This window comes from Oncorhynchus nerka, linkage group LG20 (genome assembly GCF_034236695.1).
Source record: "Oncorhynchus nerka isolate Pitt River linkage group LG20, Oner_Uvic_2.0, whole genome shotgun sequence".
NCBI lineage: Eukaryota > Metazoa > Chordata > Actinopteri > Salmoniformes > Salmonidae > Oncorhynchus > Oncorhynchus nerka.
Window position 1 is genome coordinate 69,820,885 of NC_088415.1, and position 18,325 is coordinate 69,839,209.

At 41.6% G+C, this 18,325-nt stretch overlaps 1 pseudogene; it reads left to right on the top strand.

The window, feature by feature from the left end:
* LOC115103031 (TGF-beta receptor type-1-like) overlaps positions 1-18,325 on the top strand; it is an 85,720-nt pseudogene that overhangs the window by 38,597 nt on the left and 28,798 nt on the right.

Genomic DNA, 18,325 nt, shown 5'->3' on the forward strand with positions numbered 1-18,325 from the left:
ATTTTCCTTGGGTTTTCACCTGCCATATCAGTTATGTTATACTCACAGACATTCTGTTAACAGTTAAGGAAACGTTAGAGTGTTATCTATCCAACTCTACTAATTACATGCATATCCTATCTTCTGGGCCTGAGTAGCAGGCAGTTTACTTTGGGCACGCTTTTCATCCAAAATTCAGAACGCTGTCCCCTACCCTAGTGAGGATAACAGCCTCCACTCTTCTGGGAAGGCTTTCCACTAGATGTTGGAACATTGTTGCGTTCCAATTCATCCCAATGGTGTTTGAGGGGTTTGGACATGATTTGGAAAATACTCCATAATAACAAAGCAAAAACAGTTAAACTTTTTGAAATGTGTAAAAAACTTATCACATTTACTTAAGTAATCAGACCCTTTACTCAGTACTTTTGGTGAAGCACTTTTGGCAGGGATTTCAGCCTTGAGTCTTCTTGTGTATGACGCTACAAGCTTGGCACACTTTTATTTGGAGATCATCTCAAGCTCTCCGGTTAGATGGGGAGTGTTGCTGCACATCTATTTTCAGGTCTCTTCAGAGATGTTCAATTCTGGGTTCTGGCAGGGCCACTCAAGGACATTCGGAGACTTATCCCGAAGCCACTCTTGCGTTGTCTTTGCTATATGCTTAGGGTTGTTGTCCTGTTGGGTGAACGATCGCCCCAGTCTGAGCTCCTGCACTCTCTGGAGGAGGTTTTCATCAAGGGTCTCTCTGTACTTTGCTCTGTTCATCTTGCCCTAAATCCTTACTAGTCTCCCAGTCCCTGCCGCTGAAAAGAATCGCCACAGCATGATGCTGCCACCACTTTGCTTCACAGTAGGGACGGTGCAAGGTTTCCTCCAGATGTGACGCTTGGCATGCAGACCAAAGAGTAAAATCTCGGTTTCATCAGACCAGAGAATTCCTCATGATCTGCGAGTCCTTTAGGTGCCTTTTGCCAAACTCCGAGTGGGCTGTCATGTGCCTTTTACTGAGGGGTTTCTGTCTGACCACTCTACCATAAAGGCCTGATTTGGTGGAGTCCCTCATAGATGGTTGTCCTTCTGGAAGGTTCTACCTTCTCCACAGAGGAACTCTAGAGCTCTGTCAAGAGTGACCATCAGGTTCTTGGTCACCTCCCTGACCAAGGCCCTTTTCCCCCGATTGCTCAATTTGGCCCGGCAGCCAGCTCTAGGTAGAGTCTTGGTGGTTCCAAACTTCTTCCATTTAAGAATGATGGAGGCCACTGTGTTCTTGAGGACCTTCAATGCTGCAGACATTTTTTGGTACCCTTACCCAGATCTTTGCCTCGACACAATCCTGTCTCTGAGCTCTACGGACAATTGCTTCGACCTCATGGCTTGGTTTTTGCTCTGACATGCACTGTCAACTGTGGGACCTTTTTATATAGATAAGTGTGTGCCTTTCCAAATAATGTCCAATCAATTGAATTTACCACAAGTGGACTCCAGTCAAGTTGTAGAAACATCTCAAGGATGATCAATGGAAACAGGATGTACCTGAGCTCAATTTTGAGTCTCATAACAAAAGGGTCTGAATACTTAAGTAGGTTATGCACTGAATGTTTTTTAAAGTAGTTTCTTTATCAGATATCTATTCAAAAACGTTTTAAAAAGTAGTCTTTATTTTTTATATCTATTAGTTGTTGTCCCTTCCAAAGTAACTTTCTTCCCCTGGGAAAACCATTTTTATTTTTTCCACAAAGCATAGTTAAAACAATAGTTATCTCAGGTTTGATGGATCCCTCAGTCGGTGCTACAGGATACATGATCAGACTGCCACTCTACCATGGCCCATTCTCTCTCACATAACTACTCTCCCTCCCCTGACTCTCTCTGCAGTACTGCTGCCATTACAACTCCCACTCAAGTCCCGACCCCAAGATTCTCTCTAGGAATGCAGCAGATGTCCATTTACTCCTAGCATTCCTTTAATGGCCGGCCTCTATCTCCCTCTCCGGTCTTGTTTCAAACCAGAGCTCTAGAAGTCCGTCTAGCCAGACTGCTATCCCAAACTGCTTTAATTGTACCCTGTGGTTTGATGCAAGGCTGTTTTGAGGTTTGGCCTGTTGCTCCTCCGATGTTTGTGTGTGTGTGTGTGTGTGGTCACAGGAGCTCGCTGCAGGTTGAGTATATTGCAGGGCCCACTACATCTGGCCTGTGTTAGCTGCAGCTCTGCATGGTGCCACTGTTACACACACACACACACACACACACCTCCTTCCAGCCTCCCTGTGTAACCTGAGAAATGGGACCAAAGGCTGACGAATAAGAACTCTCTAGAGTCTGGACTCTCCTGTTGCAGTAAAAGCATTAGCAACACTTTCCAGCTACTTACGGTGTGTCCTGTAGCATCTGCGGTTGCAACCCACTATCAACCACATTGTGTAGGCTACTTACAAACCACAGCTGCTGTGATCACATTTATCCTGAAATTACTGCTCTGAAAGAACATCCTTACCTGTTGTGCACAAAGAATGCCAATTTTCAATGGCTGGTTTATATTCCGGACAAACAGAGAAATGTTAAGGTGTTGACTTGGCTATACTTATTTTGTTTTAATATGTAATATAGTACAAGGGTTCTGTCAACAAAATCATTGAAATATTGTAATAATAATGAAATCATAATCAATACAAATTTTGTGTGAGTCTGTGTCTGAACTAGCTGTCGAATTATTGCTTCCTCTGTCCTCGTTTCCTCTACTCCTTGCCTCTGCTTGAAAGTACATTTTAGCCTGAGGGGAGGAACCTTCACTCCTCTCCCCCAATATGCTTTGAAAGGGAGGTGAGGAATCGGGGGGGAGGGGAAATCAAGGGGAGAATCTCGATTCCTCTCTTCTCACCTTCTCAAAACCCATTGTATAAGGTGAGAGGGAAGGACCTCTGACCTTCTCATCCAATGGGTTTTGAGGATGAAACAAATCAAGGAAATGCAATTGAACTCTTCTTAGGACAGAGGAAGCAAGTATTTGACAGGTATTAAAGCCCCCATGCAGTCTTTCTAATTTTGTTCATATCACTGTATGTCTAATAAATCACAGTTTATTTAATGAAAATAACTCCAATATGTTTTGAATGCATCAAAGCTGGGACCAAGAGACAGAAGCTGTTTTTCAATCTCATCAGACTGCTAAACAGCCATCACTAACACATCAGAGGCGGCTGCCTATGGACATAGATTAGGAATCACTGGCCACTTTTAGAAATGGATCACTAGCTACTTTAATGTTTCTGTATCTAGAATTACTCATCTCGCATGTATAACCTGCACTCCACACTATTCTATGGTATCTTAGTCACTTTTTAAATTGTGTTTTACACATTGCATCACCCATTTCATATGTATATACTGTATTGTATTATATATTACAACACTTACTGTTAAACAGCCATCTCCAGCATATCAGAGGATGCTGCCTATAGACATCGCTTAGGAATCACTGGCCGCTTTATTAAAGTGGCTAGTGTTTCATTTCCTTAATGCCTTCGTATCATGCATTACTCATCTCATATGTATTTGGGGCTTCAGGTAGCAAAGTGGTTAGAGCGTTGGGCCAGTAACCGAAAGGTTGCTGGATCGATTCCTCGAGCTGACAAGGTAAAAATCTGTCTTTCTGCCCCTGAGGTTAACCTCCCTGACCAAGGCCCTTCTCCCCCGATTGCTCAGTTTTGCCGGGTAGCCAGCTCTAGGAATTGTCTTGGTGTTTCCAAACTTCTTCCATTCAAGAATGATGGAGGCCTCTTTGTTCTTGTGGACCTTCAATGCTGCAGAATTTTTTTGGTACCCAAACCCAGATCTGTGCTTCAACACAATCCTTGGTTTTGCTCTGACATGCACAGTCAACTGTGGGACCTTTTTATATAGACAGTTGTGTGCCTTTCCAAATCATGTCCAATCAATTGAATTTACCACAAGCGGACTCCAAGTTGTAGAAACATTGCAAGGATGATCAATGGAAACAGGATGCACCTGAGCTCAATTTTAAGTCTCATAGCAAAGGGTCTGAATACTTATGTAAATAAGATATTTCTGTTTTTTTTTTTTTATACATTTGCTAAGATTTCTAAACCTGTTTTTTGCTTTTTCATTATGGGGGATTGTGTGTAGATTGATATTTTTTTAAATTTAAATACATTTTAGAATAAGGCTGTAACGTAAGAAAATGTGCTGAGTGTCTGAGTACTTTCAGAATGCACTGTGTGTTTTGGTAATCTTCATCTTGCATGCCTTCACCTATTCGCTATGACACAGAAAATAATGTTTTGTGATAACTGCACTGTGATTATAATTAAATGGGTAAGATTGTTTGTTTTTTTGGTTAGTGATTTTTTTTCTTAACGTTAAAGATCCCAACTTTGTTTTTAACATTTAAATGTTAACACCCCTGTTTAAACAGGGTTTGATTCAACTCATTAATTATATTGAGAGTATCGATGTTCCCCCCCCCCTTTTACAGCTTAATATTTTGACACAAAAAAAGGCAAATGGTCATTAATTACTTTGTATCAGCTCCAAACAGCTGTCCACTACAAGACATGCTCACGGATACTTTAGTTTATAGAAAGACCCATGTCCCTTTTTTTTTTCTGTGTTAAGTGTAATCAATAACTACCTTTCTCTCTTTCCTCCTTTAGCATTGCAGTGCCACTGCCAGTGGTGTAGTAACAGCACCTGCTACACAGACGGCCTGTGCTTTGTGTCCTTCGTGAAGTCAGGCAGTAAGATGGTGGCACAGGGGAGCATGTGTTTACCTGAGGCAGACCTCATCCCTAAGGACAGGCCATTTGTCTGCGCCCCATCGAAAAAAGAGAACACTGGGGTGGTCCCTGTCTGCTGCAACACAGACATGTGTAACAAAGACCCTGATCCGGGCGACTACTCGTTGACATGTAAGTGTCTGATATGGCTCGAGTCTCATCTCTCACACACTCGCATGCCCTGCTCCAAATCCACCACTAGTTCATAGGCAATTGCAGTGCAACTGTGTACAGTAGATCTGAAGGGAGTAAATGGAAGGAAGTGGTATGGTGAAAATGTTGCCCAACATATTACCATACCTCTCATCATATTACCATATTGCTTATAGTTTCTTAATCATTTCAGATATACAAAAATGCTTTGGGGTAGGGATTAGGAATGGGCAACAACACGAGAACAATGGCATGGAGACTGATTTTTCACTTTAGAATACATGTCAAACAAAAACCAATGACTGCAAAGTTAAACCATACAACTCAATGCACAAGAACAATGTTTGACAGTTTCCACATACATTTTTACAAAACACTTTTACTCGAAGAACAGTGCAGATGCAAAGTTTGGTAACAAAATGACCGCACAAACCATCATTCTGTTACCAAACTTTGCATCTGCACTGTAAGTAAATAGTTTTTTTTCATGTTCAGTGGAAATTTTTGAAAGTAGTCCTTGTGCATAGAGTTTTATGGTTTGTTTAACTTTGCAGTAATTGGTTTTCAACTTGGTCTCAGAGCATTTCGTATTATTCAGTACGTAAATTTGGCACCCTCCATTTTAGTATGAAATGTTATGTTTCGTGTGGTATGTATTAATTTGTGGATGTACATTGCCCATTTCATATGATATTTTATGAATTACAATTTGTGTTATACAGTATGTTAATAATTTGCAAAACATACAATATTTCACGACTTAGAAAAATGTACAAAATGTTACGAATTCTAGCTAGCTAACATTAGCTAGGCAGGTTATCTTACATGCTGTTAGGTTCTTATTTTTCTGAGTAAATAACTCGCGGACACTAGAGAAGCTTAACCAAGTTTAATTCTTCCCAAAGGGTTGACACTGCTGTATTCAGACCAAAAATAATTTCTCACCATCACAAGTATATACAGTTGAAGTCGGAAATGTACATACACCTTAGCCATGTACATTTAAACTCAGTTTTTCACAATTCCTGACATTTAATCCTAGTAAAAATGCCCTGTTTTATGTCAGTTAGGATCACCACTTTATTTTAAGAATGTGTGAAATGTCAGAATAATAGTAGAGCGATTTTTGTTTTTCAGCTTTAATTTCTTTCATCACATTCCCAGTGGGTCAGAAGTTTACATACAATCAATTAGTATTTGGTAGCATTGCCTATAAATTGTTTAACTTGTGTCAAACATTTTGGGTAGCCTTCCACAAGCTTCCCACAATAAGTTGGGTGAATTTTGGCCCATTCCTCTGACAGAGCTGGTGTAACTGAGTCAGGTTTGTAGGTGTCCTTTTTCAGTTTTGCCCACACATTTTCTATAGGATTGAGGTCAGGGCTTTGTGATGGCCACTCCAATACCTTGACTTTGTGCTATTTTGGAAGTATGCTTGGGGTCATTGTCCATTTGGAAGACCCATTTGCGACCAAGCTTTAACTTCCTGACTAATGTCTGGAGATGTTGCTTCAATATATCCACATAATTTCCCTTTCTCATGATGCCATCTAGTTTGTGAAGTGCACCAGTCCCTCCTGCTGCAAAGCACCCCCACAACATGATGCTGCCACCCCTGTGATTCACGGTTGGGATGGTGTTCTTTGGCTTGCAAGCCTCCCCCTTTTCATCCAAACATAACGATGGTCATTATGGCCAAACAGTTCTATTTTTGTTTCAACAGACCAGAGGACATTTCTCCAAAAAGTACGGTCTTTGTCCCCATGTGCTGTTGCAAACTGTAGTCTGGCTTTTTTATGGTGGTTTTGGAGCAGTGGCCTCTTCCTTGCTGAGCGGCATGACGGCTGCGTGGTCCCATGGTATTTATACTTGCGTACTATTGTTTGTACAGATGAACGTGGTACCTTCAGGCGTTTGGAAATTGCTCCCAAGGATGAACCAGACTTGTGGAGGTCTCCAATTTTTTATTGAGCTCTTGGCTGATTTCTTAGGATTTTCCCATGATGTCAAGCAAAGAGGCACTGGGTTTGATGGTAGCCTATCAGAAGCTTCTAAAGCCACTTCTTTGGGCTGCAATCCCATTAACGGGATCGATATGACAACAGCCAGTGAAAGTGCAGGGCGCCAAATTCAAAACAGAAATCTCATAATAAAAATTCCTCAAACGGTATCTTATACCGTTTGTTTGTTGTTGAATTTTACCCCTTTTTCTCCCCAATTTCCTGGTATCCAATTGTTTAGTAGTTACTATCTTGTCTCATCGCTACAACTCCCGTATGGGCTCGGGAGAGACGAAGGTTGAAAGTCATGCGTCCTCCGATACACAACCCAACCAAGCCGCACTGCTTCTTAACACAGCGCCATCCAACCCGGAAGCCAGCCGCACCAATGTGTCGTAGGAAACACCGTGCACCTGGCAACCTTGGTTAGCGCGCACTGTGCCCGGCCCGCCACATGAGTCGCTGGTGCGCAATGAGACAAGGATTTCCCTACCAGCCAAACCCTCCCTAACCCAGACGACGCTAGGCCAATTGTGCGTCACCCCACAGACCTCCCGGTCGCGGCCGGTTATCTTATACCGTTTTAAAGGTAATCTTGTTGTTAATACCACCACAGTGTCCGATTTCAAATAGGCTTTACAGCGAAAGCACCACAAACGATTGTTAGGTCACCACCAAGCTAAAGAAAAACACAGCCATTTTTCCAGCCAAAGAGAGGAGTCACACAAACACAAATAGAGATCAAATGAATCACTAACCTTTGATGATCTTCATCAGATGACACTCATATGACTACATGTTACACAATACATGTATGTTTTGTTTGATAAAGTTCATATTTATATAAGAATCTCTGTATACATTGGTGCGTTTTTTTTCACTAGTTCATAATTTTACAGAAATACTCATTATAAATGTCGATGAAAATTCAAGTGTTAGACATGGAAATATAGATATACCAGTCCTTAATGCAAGCGCTGTGTCAGATTTTTTAAAAACTCTACAGAAAAAGCAAACCATGCAATAATCTGAGACAGCGCTCAGAAAACAAATACAATTTTCCGCCATGTTGGAGTCAACAGAATTCAGAAATGACATTATAAATATTCTCTTAACTTTGATGATCTTCATCAGAATGCATTCCAGGAATCGCAGTTCCACAATAAATGTTTGCTTTGTTCGATAATGTCCATTATTTATGTCCAAGTAGCTACTTTTGTTAGGGCGTTAGGTACACATATCCAAACGGTCGTGCAGGTCAGGCATAACGTTCGACAAAAACTTCAAAAAGTTATGTTACAGGTCGTAGAAACATTTCAAACTAAGTACAGAATCAATCTTTAGGATGTTTTTATCATAAATCTTCAAAGTTCCAAACTGAGAATTCCTTTGTGTGTAGAGGAGCCATGGAACGCAGGTCGCTATCATGTAAAAATGCGCGTGACCAGGAAATGGCTATCTGCCAGTAACTTTTTTTTAAAAATTTTACCTTTATTTAACTAGGCAAGTCAGTTAAGAACAAATTCTTATTTTCAATGACGGCCTAGGAACAGTGGGTTAACTGCCTGTTCAGGGGCAGAACGACAGATGTGTACCTTGTAAGCTCGGGGATTCGACCTTGCAACCTTTCGGTTACTAGCCCAATGAGCTAACCACTAGGCTGTGTCTTTGTCTTACACACCTGGTTTCAATTCCCCAATTACTCACTTCCTGTTTGGATTTCTTCCTCGGTTTTTGCCTGCCATGTGAGTTCTGTTATACTCACATACATCATTCAAACAGTTTTAGAAACTTCAGGGGTTTTTCTATCCAATACTACCAATAATATGCATATATTAGCAACTGGGACTGAGGAGCAGGCCGTTTACTCTGGGCACCTTTCATCCAAGCTACTCAATACTGCCCCTGCAGCCATAAGAAGTTAAAGGCACAGTCAACTTAGTGTATGTAAACATCTGACACACTGGCATTGTGATACAGTGAATTATAAGTGAAATAATCTGTCTGTAAACAATTGTTTGAAAAATTACTTGTGTCATGTACAAAGTAGATGTCCTAACCGACTTGCCAAAACTATAGTTTGTTAAGAGGTTAACAAGAAATTTGTGGAGTGTTTGAAATACGAGTTTTAATGACTCCAACCTAAGTGTATGTAAACCCCCGACTTCAACTGTATATCCCACTTTAGACACTCCTCCTTCTCTCCAATCCTTACAGCTTATGGTTCCACAGGAAGAGGGCAATAGGGTAATAAACCCTTATTACTCCATTCAGGGGATCTAACCTGACCTCAACCCCTCCTTCGCCTAATACACAGATGTCCATCCGCTCCCCTATAGCAATCCTGTGATCTCCTCCCATCCACCCAACACATTCCAAATCCACTCCGTCTTTCTACAGAAAATCATTAACTTCTGACATAAAACCTAGTCTATTTCACTCCTTATAATCTATGCTTCTGATCTATCATTTATTTAATATCTCAATGTTCAAAGTTTATCCCGAATCCAACAATGCTAAGTAATTGAAAAGTTGCTAAAATGCTAAAGTTGAACTCTCATTCTTTGGGTTGCTTTACATTCACATTATCTGTAACCTTACCAAATGTAACATGTCACACGTACAGAATAATATGAAATTCCCTGAGGCCAGTTTGTGGTTTCACATTTTATAATGAATAATCTGAGTCTCTGTTACGTAGAACTATCTGAATTGATTTGGTATTGTGCGACGCACTCTGAACAGTGATGCAGAAAACTGATGGTGACACAATTATTTGTAAAGCATGTTCGAAGATCCTCCACTCACTATTCTACAGTAGAATATCGGTATGTCACCTGCGCTCTGCATTCGTACTATCATCTAGTTCACATGGAATCACTGGTATCAGGTGCCCTGTTTAGAATGGTGTTTTCCAGCTAATTGCATTTTGGCAAATGTTTGAAAATTACATTTTTTTGACTGCTTCATTACAGAAGTTGCATGTTCTGTTAAAATGAGTTACCATAATCTAAATGTTATTTCTGTCATTCTGAGCACAGTTGGTAATGAGTTAAACACCTACTAATGCATATAAATAAATAAAAATGCCGGTCACGTTGTCAGGGCCCACAACAGAAACCCTGCTGGACACTGAGGCAAATTCGATTTCCATTGAACATGCTTTTTAGTCTGAACCCTTCTCCTACAATATAATTTCAACTGATCTGCGTGCCAGTTAGGATTCTCATGTACACATTTTGGTGGAACAGTTTAATTTAATTAATAGTAGTCTTCATATCTCAAAATCAATGTGATGTGGTTCATCCAAATTCTATCAAAAATAATATTTCACTTTTTTTAACCAGGTAGGCAAGTTGAGAACAAGTTCTCATTTACAATTGCGACTTGGCCAAGATAAAGCAAAGCAGTTCGACACATACAACAACAGAGTTACACATGGATTAAAATAAACATACAGTCAATAATACAGTAGAAAAAGGCCATGGTGGCGAGGTAAATACAATATAGCAAGTAAACACTAGAATGGTAGATTTGCAGTGGAAGAATGTGCAAAGTAGAAATAGAAATAATGGGGTGCAAAGGAGCTAAATAAATAAATAAATAAATACAGTAGTGGAAGAGTTGTTTGGGCTAACTTATAGATGGGCTATGTACAGGTGCAGTAATCTGTGAGCTGCTCTGACAGCTGGTGCTTAAAGATAGTGAGGGAGATAAGTGTTTCCAGTTTCAGAGATTGTTGTAGTTCGGGATGAGGTCAATATCCTTCCAGGATACCCGGGCCAGGTCAATTAGAAAGGCCTGCTCGCTGAAGTGTTCCAGGGAGCATTTGACAGTGATGAGTGGAGGTCGTTTGACCTCTGACCCATTACGGGTGCAGGAAATGAGGCAGTGATCGCTGAGATCTTGGTTGAAAACAGCAGAGGGGTATTTAGAGGGCAAGTTGGTTAGGATGATATCTATGAGGGTGCCCGTGTTTATGGCTTTGGGGTGGTACCTGGTAGGTTCATTGATAATTTGTGTGAGATTGAGGGCATCAAGCTTAGATTGTATGATGACTTGGGTGTTAACCTCTCTGGGATATGTGGGACGCGTCCCACCTGGCCAAAAGCCAGTCAAAATGCAGAGCGCCAAATTCAAATAAATTACTATAAAAATTGAACGTTCATGAAATCACACATGTAAGATACCAAATTAAAGCTACACTTGTTGTGAATCCAGCCAACATGTCCGATTTCAAAACGGCTTTTCAGCGGAAGCAAACGATGCTATTATCTGAGGATAGCACCTCCGTCAACAAAGAGAGAAAAGCATATTTCAACACTGCAGGCGCGACACAAAACGCAGAAATAAAAATATAATTCATGCCTTACGTTTGACGAGCTTCTTTTGTTGGCACTACAATATGTCCCATAAACATCACAAATGGTCCTTTTGTTCGATTAATTCCGTCGATATATATCCAAAATGTCCATTTATTTGGTGCGTTTGATCCAGAAAAACACTGGTTCCAACTTGCGCAACGTGACTACAAAATATCTCAAAAGTTACCTGTAAACTTTGCCAAAACATTTCAAACTACTTTTGTAATACAACTTTAGGTATTTTTAAACGTTAATAATCAATAAAATTGAAGACGGGATGATCTGTGTTCAATACAGGAGGAAAACAAACTGTAGCTAGCTTTCTGGTCATGCGCCTCTAACAGTACACTTGAAGTGACCCTCGTTCTGAACAGGGCTACTTCTTCATTACACAAAGGAAAAACCTCAACCAATTTCTAAAGACTGTTGACATCCAGTGGAAGCGGTAGGGACTGCAAGAAGGTCCCTTAGAAATCTGGATTCCAATGAAAACTCATTGAAAAGAGAGTGACCTCAAAAATAAATCTGAATGGTTTGTCCTTGGGTTTTGCCTGCTAAATAAGTTCTGTTATACTCACAGACATGATTCAAACAGTTTTAGAAACTTCAGCGTGTTTTCTATCCAAATCTATTAATAATATGCATATCTTCTGGGGATGAGTAGCAGGCAGTTGAATTTGGGCATTTCATCCAGATGTGAAAATACTGCCCCCTGTCACCAAGTAGTTTTAAGCATGTCCCAGTTTAGGTCACCTAGCAGTATGAGCTCTGAAGATAGATGGGGGCCAATCAGTTCACATATGGTGTCCAGAGCACAGCTGGGGGCAGAGGGTGGTCTATATATAGCAGGCGGCAACGGTGAGAGACTTGTTTTTAGAGGTGGATTTTTAGAAGTAGAAGTTCAAATTGTTTGGGTACAGACCTGGACAGTAGGACAGAACTCTGCAGGCTATCTCTGCAGTAGATTGCAACACCGCCCCCTTTGGCCATTCTATCTTGTCTGAAAATGTTGTAGTTAGGGATTGAGATTTCAGAGTTTTTGGTGGTCTTCCTAAGCCAGAATTCAGACACGGCTAGGACATCCGGGTTGGCAGAGTGTGCTAAAGCAGTGAATAAAACAAACTTAGGGAGGAGGCTTCTAATGTTAACATGCATGAAACCAAGGCTATTACAGTTACAGAAGTTATCAAAAGAGAGCGCCTGGGGAATAGGAGTGGAGCTTAGGCACTGCAGGGCCTGGATTCACCTCTACATCACCAGAGGAACAGAGGAGTAGGATAAGGGTACGGCTCAAAGCTATGAGAATTGGTCGTGTAGGACGTCCGGAACAGAGAGTAAAAGGAGAAGGTTTCTGGGGGCGATAAAATCGCTTCAATGTATAATGTACAGACAAAGGTATGGTAGGATGTGAATACATTGAGTGATTGAGAGAGATATTGTCTCTAGAAATATCATTGATACCAGGTGATGTCATCACATATGTGGGTGGTGGAACTGAAAGGTTGGATAAGGTATAATGAGCAGGGCTAGAGGCTCTACGGTGAAATAAGCCAATAAACACTAACCAGAACAGTAATGGACAAGGCATATTGACATTAAGGAGAGGCATGCTTAGCCGAGTGATCATAAGGGTCCACTGAGTAGTGAGGTTGGTTGGGGTCACGGCGATTCAGACAGCTAGCCGGGCCATGGGTAGCAAGCTGGCAGTAGATGGAGGTCTGTTCTTAGCCACCTCGTGCATTTCCGTCGGCAGATTAGTGGGGTTCCGTGTGGTAGAAGGGACCAATCCAATTGGCAAAATAGTTATAGTGGCCCAAGAAAATTAGGTCTGATAGACCTATTCAAATAGCAGCCGATAAGACAGCTAACGATTAGCGGGCCGCAGATGGGCGTTCAGGTAACGTTGTGACGGAGGGGCCAGTTAATTATACAAATCTAAAAGTAACTTCCATTGACAATATGTAACAATAGCATACATAAAGCCACTCGAATAAAAACATTGCAGCCTGTAGAAAATATCCTATAAATCACATTGGCTACGCATGACCTGTTTTAACTATTAACTTTGTCTGGCTTGAAGCTGGTGCTAGCAAACTTGCAACATTTAACAAAATATTCTGGGCACTCAATTTCCTGGGCCACTGAGCTCCGGAAAGACACAACTGTGGGTTAGTTGCGTAAGGGATAAGAAGTAATCAGGTAGGCCTATTTTATGACGTTTCCACCGATTCCGAGCATGACATTTTTTCCCCCTTTCACTCTGAGTGGTTTTTGAAAGGGAGAGCGCAGGAAAGATTTTTCAAATGGGCTACGTTGAACTATTTTCATTCTCAATGGATGTAAAAACAGACTTTGCTTTGCCTCAAACAGTAGGTAAACAAATTACTTTGAGAAGCTACACAGTGATGTTGAGTTAAGACAATCAGAAATAGTATCAGACCCCCAAATGGGCATTTATAAGTCTACATTTTCACGCAAGCCAGGTAGCCTAGCCTACTCCTATGCGTAATCAGGTGTGTGTGCTTACTCAAGATTGACAGGAGCGCTCCAAACAAGACAATTAATAAATTGACAACTTCTAAATAGAATAAAAATAAACCAAAACTTCTCTCACAAGTGTAGCCTAGGTTGTACGCTCTGCAAACAACGTGTCCACTCCTACAATGTCAACAGTAAGACTGTAGTATAAATAATATATTGAATGCATCAACAGAAATTAGCGTAATCAAACAAATATTTTAGATTAGAATTGATGGTAATTTGAGGTAAATATGATACTGGTGTGCCATCCCCGTGGCATCCTCGTGTGCCATACATGTTTTAAATATATATTTGCCACTGCTCGACTAAAAAAAATCTCGGCCAAACAACAAACAACAAATCCCCATCAATCTGTCTGTTTTAAGCTGGAGATGTTTTTTTGCATGGGATGCGTCTCAATCCACGGCATCCGCCGATATCGCCCTTCTGCATCTGTGGTGAAAGGGTGCAGAGCTAGAGGGGTGTTAGTCAGATTGAGACATCACAAAAATTAGTCTACTCATGAAAACTACTGTTACATCCGAATGGTTTGTTCTAAAAACTATTATGACCTCTCTGGAAAGATGACTCTCACAAACACGTACTTGTCTGTTGGTTTGCTCATACAATTTGTCTGATGGTTCCCAGTACTAGTTTAAAAAATTAATAGAACTATATATGGAGATAGTTTAGTACCTAAAATAAGGGGTTAAATTCATGTCCGTGTTTCCCCATCTTTCTTATTTCTCTCAGATAGACACTTCAGAACAAACTTCCTTTTTGACTATCTTGTTGTTCCATGTAGTGAATCTGTTATTCAATGCATTTCTATGGGCTAATGGCAGTAATGCCAAATGTTTCATCAAATAAGCCACCAGCTTAGACTCCAGAGGGTTAATCTTTGATAAGGAAACTGGTCCTATATGTCACTGAATATTGTTTATGTCTGAGGCAATGTCCTTGCCTGGACACACTGTCAGGTTTAGCTCTTGTGGTCAGAAATAAGTACCTCAGTGCTGTCATTCTTGGTCATGGGTCTGAAACTGCCTCCATGCTGTGCTTTTCAGTATGATAGTCAGCAGATGTCCTCTGTCTCACCATACAGTAGTGTCATTCAGCTGTGTCACAGCAATAGCAGAGCCATTAGTAAGCCTTCCTCTCGATGTGTGCAGCTGTGAATATTGGAAATATTTGACAGGCAGTGGCCAGGCAGTTGAACGGTTTAAAAGCTCCAGAAGCAAGTTTTGATTCTTCGTAATGAAGTCCCACGACGGCCCTTATTCTGAGAAAAGAAAGCGCCTGACTTAAAGTACCATTTTAATATTTGATCACTCTCACGTCTCAGCGCTGTGTGCAGATTACACTTTTCTGATTCTCAGCAAGTCAATATGAGAAAGTCTAGCCAGTATTGGGAAATGCTTTTGTTGTTTCAACAAGGCTGTTGCAGTGTTTTCAAAGGAATCCTATCAGTTCTTACTTTGTTATCACTCCCAAAAAAGCTGTGTGTATTATGTAAGGAAGTTATTTTGATGGAAACTGTCTCTTACGGACTGACTGATTTCCTGCGATTGGTGATAGCCGGTTGCCTGATGACTCAAACATAATTTTTCCCCTGCTCTATGTTTGCTACATACTTCAGACTGAGACGGCCTGTCGTTGAAGTCGTTTGTGGGGACATCAAAATGAGGGGTGTTGTACAAAAATGTAATCAGCGATTGGATCATCCCCCGCCCCCCCACCCCTTCTTAGTCCCCACAGCCCGTACGCCCCCTGAGCCCAGTAGCCCTGGCGGCTGTCATCGCAGGGCCAGTGTGTGTGCTGTGCTTTGTGCTGCTGCTGGTGTTCTACGTGTGCCACAGCCGCTCTGTCGTCCACCGCCGTGTGCCCAACGAGGAAGACCCTACCATGGACCACCCCTTCCTAGCTGACGGCCACACCCTCAAAGACCTCATCTACGACATGACCACCTCAGGCTCCGGATCAGGTGGGTTTTGTAGTTTGATGTACTGTACATTTATCACACTCTTTGGGAGATACATTTTCAACAGATGGCTGAGCTTAGAGGTGTAGCATGGTCTATTACAGGACCCATAATGCTCTGTACAATATGTCCAGTTTTATCCTCATTAAGATGTTCCTGAAGCTAACATAATAGCGTCCCATCTCTTTACCAATACAGGTTTCACACCTTGGAGTGCTATAATCTCCCTTAGGATTGATTAAAGTATTCCATCTAGAGGTGGGGGGATACTTTGAGGATTTGTGTCATAGTTATATCAGCCCAATGGACAAGTCTGTCTGTAGGCACAGACAAATGTCATTAACTGACCGCTTATGTAAGTTGTTCTGAAAAGGCTTAGAAGTTGTTTCCATAGAGCTGCAATCCTGACCTTGCGAGCTCTTAGTTTCTCATATACTCAGTGGGTTGTATTGAAGAAGTTGTTCAATACTCTTCAATTGTTAAATTCGAGTGGTTTGCGAGATGAGAGCCAATATGCTGCTGGAAATGTTCTTTGCTATGACTGATTCAGTGAATGATAAGGAGACGTGTGTTCATTAATACATCATCTTAGCAGCCGGCTAGGCTGGGACATACTGCTACCAGACGAGGACCATCATTCAATCAGAGAAATATAATCTAATTCATGTTTCCAATCACATAGTTTTGACCTATCATCATAGCCTCATCATACACTCTTACAGCCAACCCTTTTGATGTGTCAACATCTCATGTGTGGCCATCATCCTCTAAGGGCTTTTACATTAACTGTCCATAGAACTTGAGATGAAAAGTTATTTAGTAACTCTTGTTAGGGCAAGTTTGCCTAAAAAATGAACCCTCTGTTGAAGCGAGGTCGGGACAGTATTTGTTTTTCTCTGCCATCGAACTGGCACGAACTTGCTGGCTATTCTCTCCGCTCATTGAGTTTTAATGGCCAGTTTTAAGAGAATGGAAAGAATGCAGACCGGCCAGGCAGCCGGAATGTGGGCAGAAGCACGCTGTAGATTGTTTTATGTACACATACACCAGATGAAACCAGACAGACAGAGGACCTCCAAATTAGAGAATGAGAGAACATTGAAGACTGTAACTCTTCAGACAGTGTTAATTTGTTCTATTCTCAGATACTTTTTGTTCTACGTCTTTGAAACAGAATAGCTGCAGGTCTGACTGTTGATGTTTTCTTACTGTACAGTCGTGGCCAAAAGTTTTGAGAATGACCCAAATATTCATTTCCACAAAAGTCTGCTGCTTCAGTGTCTTTAGATATTTTTGTCAGATGTTACTATGGAATACTGAAGTATAATTACAAGCATTTCATGAATGTCAAACGCTTTTGTTGACAATTACATGAAGTTGATGCAAAGAGTCAATATTTGCAGTGTTGGCCCTTCTTTTTCAAGACTTCTGCAATCCGCCCTGGTATGCTGTCAATTAACTTCTGGGCCACATCCTGACTGATGGCAGCCCATTCTTGCATAATCAATGCTTGCAGTTTGTCAGAATTCGTGGGTTTTTGTTTGTCCACCCGCTTCTTGAGGATTGACCACAAGTTCTCAATGGGATTAAGGTCTGGGGAGTTTCCTGGCCATGGACCTAAAATATCGATGCTTTGTTCCCCGAACCGCTTAGTTATCACTTTTGCCTTATGGCAAGGTGCTCCATCATGCTGGAAAAGGCATTGTTCATCACCATACTGTTCCTGGATGGTTGGGAGAAGTTGCTCTCGGAGGATGTGTTGGTACCATTCTTTATTCATGGCTGTGTTCAAAATTGTGAGTGAGCCCACTCCCTTGGCTGAGAAGCAGCCCCACACATTAATGGTCTCAGGATGCTTTACTGTTGGCATGACACAGGACTGATTGTAGCGCTCACCTTGTCTTCTCCAGACAAGCTTTTTTCCTGATGACCCAAGCAATCGGAAAGGGGATTCATCAGAGAAAATGACTCAGTCCCCAGTCCTCAGCAGTCCGATCCCTGTACCTTTTGCAGAATATCAGTCTGTCCCTGATGTTTTTTCTGGAGAGAAGTGGCTTCTTTGCTGCTCTTCTTGACACCAGGCCATCCTTAGTATTTGCCTCGCCGTGCGTGCAGATGCACTCACACCTGCCTGGTGTCATTCCTGAGCAAGCTCTGTACTGGTGGTGCCCCGATCCCACAGCTGAATCAACTTTAGGAGACGGTCCTGGCGCTTGCCAGACTTTCTTGGGCGCCCTGAAGCCTTCTTCACAACAATTGAACCGCTCTCCTTGAAGTTCTTGATGATCCGATAAATGGTTAATTTAGGTGCAATCTTACTGGCAGCAATCTCCTTGCCTGTGAAGCCCTTTTTGTGCAAAGCAATGATGACGGCACGTGTTTCCTTTGCAGATAACCATGATTGACAAAGGAAGAACAATGATTCTAAGCACCACCCTCCTTTTGAAGCTTCCAGTCTGTTATTCGAACTCAATCAGCATGACAGAGTGATCTTCAGCCTTGTCCTCGTCAACACTCACACCTGTGTTAACG